General features: G+C 41.3%; 1 long non-coding RNA gene across 1 annotated transcript; it reads left to right on the forward strand.

The window, feature by feature from the left end:
- The first annotated feature begins 688 nt into the window (after positions 1-688).
- Positions 689-3,364, forward strand: LOC308288339. Its single transcript, XR_013962191.1, has 5 exons — positions 689-1,075; positions 1,285-1,446; positions 1,537-1,645; positions 3,075-3,153; positions 3,263-3,364. It is a non-coding gene; the product is annotated as an uncharacterized lncRNA (long non-coding RNA).
- The last annotated feature ends 5,325 nt before the right edge of the window (positions 3,365-8,689 follow it).

The raw sequence follows: 8,689 nt of genomic DNA on the forward strand, positions 1-8,689 counted from the left end.
TTCATGGAATGTCTTCATTTATTCATAACATTATGTACTACTTGGTAGACATAGCAATTAAACACAATGCAGGAAACACATGTAAGGGACCTATTAGAAATGTGTCACAACCCACAAATGGGTCCTGACTCCTGACCCACAGCTTGGGAAACTGTGTTAGCCACCGAAACTACAACATAACAATGTATGGCTGATGTCTCGTTTTACATTTGATTAAAAAAATGCAGATGTTTATACAATAGCCTATTGGTTGATGCTGTGTTTTCTCATGTGTGGTCTGTGGTGTAGATGCAGCCGCAACCTTTTTTGCAAGAACCATTGGTAGCCCATACGTCAAAACAGAAAAGTGCTATCTGATTGTATTAAACGTCATTAAACTCACCATCATTGCTGCTACATGGAAGGCTTGAATTATCCCCTTTGTATCTGCAAAGTGTTTTAGTTTGATAAAAATCCAGCATAGAGATGTTAAGTTATTTTTTACACTAAATTCCGTGCATGTGCTAAGAGGTAGTTGAGAAGCACCCAATTTGTACCACCTGTTCCTAAATTTGACATGCAGGGGGACAATGCTGGAGTGCTAAATATAAAGTATAGTTTACAGTTTACAGTTTAGGCATTTAGCAGACGCTTTTAATCCAAAGCGACTTACAATACGCAGATCAAATATCACAATAATAAACAAATGTCAGTAGCCTCATCATGTGAATACATTAATGTTTACTTACTTTCATGAATATTTTAGTTTGAATGTTCTTTCAGTGGAAAAGGTTGGGTTTGGACAAAACAAAAACGCCAACATCACACAGCTGATGTCACAGACGGTAGAACAGAATGGTCAATACAAGGAGATACATGCGTGTGTCGTGTTTGATACCATGCAGGTGCAATTTTTAGTTGCAGTCTTTATACTGTGGTGTGACACATGTTTTAGCAGTACTTAAAATCTATTTTGACTCTGCTGGTAATTTAGTTTTTCTGTGTTTACAGTCCTACCTCCGAAACCAAAACAGCCCTGGCAATCTCTTTGATCCAGACATTTCCTAGCTTGAGAGACGACTCAAGTAGCGGCATTGTGAGTACCGGTATATTAACATTTTAGAGGAATTGATGCTAAAATAATCTATTGAACAGTGGACACAATATAACTCCTCTCCCATCACCAGAGTTCTGAGCTGTTTGATCCCCGGTGTTGTCAGACAGACGGACAGACAAAACCTGTTCAAGCCACATCTGGTGGCCACCCTGTCAAAATGTGCCTCAAGTCTTTTCATTTCTTGACAGGGAGTCTGGTACACGAAAGGAGTACCAAGCCCTCCACAGGGTTTCTGGAAGAGAGGCTTCGTAACTGCAGGAAGAAGATGAGATCCAAGAGCAGGCCACGGGGCACACCACGAAGACGGCCACAAAACCAGGAAGCTGGAGCCTGAAGGACACTCATACCAGGTAATAGTTTCAACTGAATAATTTGTTGAAGCAATAAAGCCACATAATTTAGTGATTGGTAATATCCTCATGTGTACATTTGATTTATAGATTCTGAGATAACAGACGAAAGAGCCATACAGCTCAAAGAATGGCTGAGAAACAATGTACAGCCCCTCAGCCAAGTGGAACAGCACATGCTCGACACAGCAGTGTACAGGTCAGTAGAAACGCACTGAGGACACTAGCTGCAGCACTCATCCAACGCCATTTTCCTCTGTATTTGCCTCATGGTACTCTTATCACAAAGTCATTCAAATCTAAACTAGAACTACACTTCAGGTGCCAACTTTCACCGTGTGTTCTGCTTGCACACAGCGTGCCCAGGTGGGCTCACCACTGGTGATGGCAGTGACATCACCAGGAATGCTGGTCCCTCATTGTCTGTTAATGATGACATTGCCAGAAATGCTGGTCCCTGATTGGGTTACAGGCTTAAACACTCACAGCTACTATCTACATATGCAGCCGAACACATAGCCCCTCTCAGGACCCCAAAATCACCTCTTTTTATTTTTTGACTTTTTATATTTTGTAGATTGGCTCTCTCTGATACGCAGCGCTACCACTTTTTGGTCTCGGATGAATACAGCGTCGTTCAGATGTTGTTGAGATGCTTTAAAGATACCCAGAACTGCACTAGGAGAGCGCGGAAACGTGTGCGAAGCGCCGCAAATCGGCGATGCCGTTAGGTATCATTAATTTATCTGTGAAAATTTAGTTGCTTTTTCCAAACTGTATCTTGCTTCCTTATTACGTCACATGTCCCGCCTCCCCACGGCGTCTTTTGGCTAGCTGGTAGTGTCAGCCTGTCTCGGATAGATCAGAGGCAGGAACGTAGCCAACCACACCGCGGGGAGGCGGGACACGGAAGCGAGATACAGTTTGGAAAAAAGCTACTAAATTTTCACAGATAAATTAATGATACCTAACGGCATCGCCGATTTTCGGCGCTTCGCACACGTTTCCGCGCTCTCCTAGTGCAGTTCTGGGTATCTTTAAAGAATCTCAACAACATCTGAGCGACACTGTATTCGTCCGAGACCAGACAGTGGTAGCGCTGCGTATCAGAGGGAGCCAATCTACAAGCAAGGAACTGTATTTACCAATATAAAATATCAAAATATAAAAAAGGTAAATACAGGAACGAAAGGAGCTACCGAACACAGTACTTGCTCGCTCTGCTGGCTTGGGTGAGAAGGCTCAAAATGTGGAACATCTATCACCAGCCATCAATAAAGTGCAACTCGTTAGCCTCCCTCAAAACTGCCATAAAAGGACACCAGTCTTACATTTTTTGTCTTATCCTTTTAACATTCTTGTTCAGTTGTACTGTTTTACTTACTGTAATTAATCGGAACCTGCGGCAGTGGCTCAGGAGGTAAGAGGCACCAGAAGGTTCCCTGTTCGATCCTGGGCTCCTCAGAGTTTCTGTGGAAGTGTCCTTGAGCAAGACACTGAACCCTAATCACTTATGATGAGCATGTTGGTGCCTTGTGTGGTTTCCTCTGCCATCGGTCAGTATATGTGAAAGTGCCTTGGATAAAGGCACTATATAAATTCCCCATTCTTTTTGTTTCATCAAACAGGGCCATGTGTATAAGGGAGAACAGGTGGGACATCCAAGAGATCCTGAAAGAATTCCCACATCTTACCACTCCGGGCATGGTAAGTTGTGAAGGAGTATACATTTACATATGAGGCTGCATTGTTTATGATTATTATTTATCAGTATGTTAGCTGCCACATTGAATTATTTTTTTTCTCATATTTTTAGATTGCAAGACTTCTCGGTCTTGGATGGAGAGGCTGCGCCCAAACTTTTTGAGACCTGGCTGCCGCTCTTCACCAATAAGATCTTACACCTGGCAAGACGGGAGAGGAAGTTAACCTCTTCAGTTGATGGATTAACACCTGGTAATACATTATTATAGTTGTTGTTGTACATCAGACTTGGTAATACATTATTATAGTTGTTGTTGTACATCAGACTATGTAAATGTTTCAACCCTAACCCTTTTTACTACTAAATGACAAAATCACATAGCCTGACTGTTCATTTTACCATCTGAAAGCCCTTCCTACTGTAGCCATTGGGCATTGCCAAAGAGACAGTCTTCAGTGATTGGTTCACCCCCTGATTAATCGCAATAGTTGCAAAGCAGATGATTGTAATGCAACTAGGGGGGGCCAATACACAATATTAGCGTTAATCGTGATAAACACTCATGAAAATCGTATTGTGGAGATTTCATTTATCGTGATATCGTCCTCAGTCATGCACTGGGATCAAGTCACCTTTTATTTGACGAGCTGCATATCTGGTATCGTATAATATAGTACTTGATAGTCTTTTGTTCACTTTCTATCAAATGTCTTTGCCAATAAATAGCCGATCTACAAGCTCACAACACGTTGTGAGCTTGTAGATCTGCTATTTTTTAGCAAATGTTCCACCCCAGGATAATGTTTTTTGATTATCACGATAATATCGTAAATTGCAATTTATTTTGTCACAGTAACCATGATATGACATTTTTATATCGTCCCATCCCTACATGCAACCCTTATCTGTGGTATTATGTGTCTGGCTTACTAACCAGATTTTATTTATTCCTGGAATTGTATTTACCGCTTTAATAGCGAGATAGACGCGGTCGTTGTTATGATTGATTTGGGCTGGTGCCAGTCTACAAATCAGATATGCCATTCCACATATTGATACCTAATTTTCTTCCTACAGTTTGTTTGGGGGAACTCGCTCTGAGTCAGCTACCAGCGCTGCTTCCGCCAACAGTATACAAAGTTGGGCGAAAAGTAGTTCACCATACAGTCGAGGAATCCAGCATGGCCTTCATCGACCATAAGCCTGTAAGTCCCCCTGCATTGGTTTGAAGTTGAACCCAGCATCCATATGATATTCATGGGTCGGTATTATCAAAAAACGGCAGATCTACAAGCTCACAATGCTTTGCATGTGACATGTGTGTGTCGAGCTGGTAGATCGCCTATTTTTGGTGAAAAGAGATTAGGTGTAGATGGAAAATGGTAGTCCAAATGCAGATCCAACCCAGGTCCAGGCCTAACCTATAGAATAGGGCTAAATCAGAAATTAGCCTACAAAACAAATATGTTGCTACATACTGTACATGTACTGTAAGCCCCTCCCAAACAGCAAAATGTGTTCCCGGCCTGAATGGGTTAAGATGAGAACATCATGCTTGACCGCCTGTTATAGAATAATTCAGAAAATGTATTTAGTAACTATCAGTAAACACTGTAACTTGCTTACTCTTTGCTTTTCGACAATCATTTACTGGTTGATTTATCTTGTTTTTTTGTTTTGTTTTGTTTTTCCTTTCTCAGCCTGCAACAAACTTGGTGGGGTACCTCGAGGAAGCGCGGGTATCAAGGCCATACCCCCATGTCCTGTCACTGGGGAATGACATCCGCCACACATCCCAGGCTTTCGTCATCCTCTGTGAGGAGGCTTTAGAGCAGAATACCCTGCTTTGGACTGTCGATGTCTGTTTTAAGGACTACTACATTTTTGGTGTCGAATACCCTAAGCAGTGTGCTCCGGTTTGGGAATTACTACAAAATGCAGTCTATGAGATGGGCGGAGAAGAATCGAAGCCTGTCAAGTTTCTGCGTGCTTCAATACTTGCTTGCAAGTAAGTAGAGACTGTGGACTTGTGGACTTAAAACTTCTGCTGCTCATTCTTTTTTTCCCCCCTCCATTGTCAAGTTTCTGCGTGCTTCAATACTTGCTTGCAAGTAAGTAGAGACTGTGGACTTGTGGACTGAAAACCTCTGCTGCTCATGATTTTTTTCCCCCTCCAGTGTTGTTCATTGGCTCTGACAACACGGTTTGGGTCTATATTCGTTATTTTTTTGTCAAGTGGATTGAAGTGTATCATCCAACAAACAGAATACAGTATTAATGCAGTACTCCCTTAACCAATGATAAGTCAGCATGTATTGTCTCATCATGACTTGAGGCCTCTTATAAAGTATCTCTCCTAGCCATGTGTAAACACATTTTTGGACACTGCTCCTACACATTTTGACCTAAAATCACGCTGTGACCTGAAGGTCGCTTATCTCCCGATTAGGGGGTCTTACTTGTTTATAGTGTGGTTGTTTACTATTGATGCAGTAGCCTATAGTTCTTTTAAGGTTTTAAAAGTTTTGTTGCAAATTACAAGTTGTATATTGTTTTTAATTGTTGGAGAAATAGTTTGCACTATTGTTACTTCATTGATATTGATTGAAAATAAATACTTTTCTAAGATAACAACATTTTAAAATGGTTTATTCCATATTATATTATTTTCTTGACCAAGTATAGGATTTAAAAGGGTTTGTAATTTAACAATATATGGGTATTCTATTGCAGTTAATATGAACCAGCATTTGGATGGAATATTTAATAAATGTGTGTAGTTAAAATAACCCAGAATTGTAGTTAATTTGGGCACAACATTAACCTTTCATTGGGTAGAATTGATCCAGGGCTGTAATTAATTTGACCCAGCATTTGGGTTAAATGTGTGCACAATAGTTAACCAAATCATTGGGTAGAATCGACCCAGGGCTGTAATACATTTGACCCAGCTATTGGATTAAATAATGTAACCCATCTGTTGGGTTAAAATTATCAACCCATTTTGTTGGGTCAAATTAACTACTGTTGGGTTGGTCCACTATTGATCCCCGTGTTGGGTTAAAAAATAACTCAAGTTGGGTTGTTGGTAACCCAACATTTTTTAGTGTGTACAAAGACATCAAAATGGCCTCACTGCAATATCTGATTTCTGACTTCGAATGGGAATACAGTATATACAGATTATTGTTGTGTTTAAAAACATCTTACGGGATCATAATACAGTGGAGAGTGGAGGTGTGTCTTGTGCAAGAGGCTTCCCTCAGATTTCATTAGCCACAGGCCTGTGATGAAGAAGCAGGAATCATATCATGTAATCTCCTCCTGAGACACTATTAATTAATAACAGCCTCACTAAAGGGGCCCTGCTCCACTTACCCTCAGTGCTTCCTCACAGGAAATCGATTTGTGTCTCTCCTGCTGCCAATGTGTCTGGCGGACATCTTTTACAGCACGACCCTCACGCCATGGAGCAGCCTCTGTGTCTGCTGCTTTACCATGCAGGGCCAAATGACACCTTCAGAAGGCCCGATCACATTTCCAAGCATCTGCTTCCTGCTGGAGATGCATTGGGTTGCAGGATTTTACTTGGTTGCAGCTTAAGAGTCATAGCTACATGATGACAAGAAATGCTGTGTTTGTAGGCATGCTTATTTAGTTTCATTTCCATTTAGCTTATTTTTCATTCAATGACTAGGACATAGTAGATGATAACAAGCTGCGCATCTTCAGACAAGCAATATCAGAACGTGTAACCACATGAACTCTGCCTTTCCTATTCTGGGCTGGCCAAGTCATCATTTCTGAGCATTCTGCGAAAATAGGCTAACATTCTGAAAATTTAGCAGATGTCTCTAGATTTCGTCAAAGAGTTTTGGTGTAGAGGTTAAAAACAAAAGGGGACCAAGTGTTGGGGGACACAGTCAACAAAGCATAAGTGGTTAAATGGTACCATAACTGACTAACTGGCAGCGCTATTTTAAGACTATGGAAATCACTACAGATATATAAGCAGAAAATATGAAATGACATTGGTACTTTTATATTATCTATGGCTCGGTAAATTAACTTGTTGTATAGCCCTAGTTTCCCCCATTATGAGCACATTGTGATTTAGTGTAGAAGGGCCTATTATGTGCTGTAAAACATACATATATTTAACACCTTCCAATCCTTCTCTATTTAGCTTCAAAAGCACACAAATCCACTTTACAAGTGAGGAGCCATTGTGCCTCTAGTCTACACTGTTAAATCTGCAATCAGCTGTGTCCGCCTTGTCTCATTGAATGTGTCTGCTCTAGACATGCAACCATATCCAACCAAAGCCCACTTTTATGACCAAAGAAATATATGTATGATGTACCATACAGTATGTGGTGTAAATAATGTCACATTAACATTTCACTGTTGCCAAACGGCTGCATGTATATTAATCAACCACCAATCAACCTGCAGTTTCCGAATTATTATTATACCATAGCTATATAAAATATCCTCCTAGGGCACGTGCACAAGTTGGTTGTGAGGGCCTTCGTAATGGCCAGCTTCTCCAAAAGGCTGCTTTCCCTGAACGTATTGTACTTGCACGATGTACAATTAAACAAAACAATAATTTAATGCTATGACGCGAATTACATCATAGTACGTCCATTATAAACCTTCCGGCCGAAACACAGACTTACAAATAGTTCCACGCTGCAGTGTACTTACGAGTGTAGTAGGCCTACTGTGTCCCCTGGTGGCAGGAACAGTGTAGTGCAGACATTACGACACACACACACACACACACACACACACACAAAATACATGAAGAAACAGTGCTTTTGGTGGGCAACATGGCTTGGAGCAGTTGTGCGTGTGTGCATGTGAGCACGCGAAGCGTGCGATTTCTAGATATGAGCGGCCTCATCAGCGGCCGCGATTTTCTAGTATTTTGAATTGATAATCACAGAACAATTGTCCCTTCTGGCTATGGGATAGTCATCCCATCCGCTAGGCTGTAGACCGGAACTAGCTGTTCACCCATCTTATGCCGGGAACACACCAAAAAAAAAGTGACGGTCACTCACATGCGAATGTTCTTACCAAATATATAGTGTATTTAACTATTTATACATCAATAGAGGTTTGCGCCCTCTTCACCCGTTTCATACGAAGTGAATGGATGATGTCAGTGCAGACACACAGACGTTTTCCCATTGAATCACGTCATAATGGGTCAATCATGGAAATTGGCCCACTTATAGTCTGGTCAAAGTGTCATGTAAAGCTCACCAATCCACCGATCCTCAAGCTTATCGGACATATGCCCGTTTATGTCCATCTGGCATATGCTATGCTATGGGCATAGATGGCCGCTCTCATGGCCCTTACTTCTTCTTCTTTCGTGTAACATCGTCCTTGATGATTGGTTGACGACATTTTATTTCACAAGATTTCTTGTTACTTATATACTGTATGCCTCAACCCTTTACGTTTATATCAGGTCGCTTTACCATTGACGTTTCCCGCGCAGACACACAGACACACAGACGCAGA

The sequence above is a fragment of the Nannobrachium achirus genome (genome assembly GCF_963921795.1).
Source record: "Nannobrachium achirus genome assembly, chromosome: 7".
NCBI lineage: Eukaryota > Metazoa > Chordata > Actinopteri > Myctophiformes > Myctophidae > Nannobrachium > Nannobrachium achirus.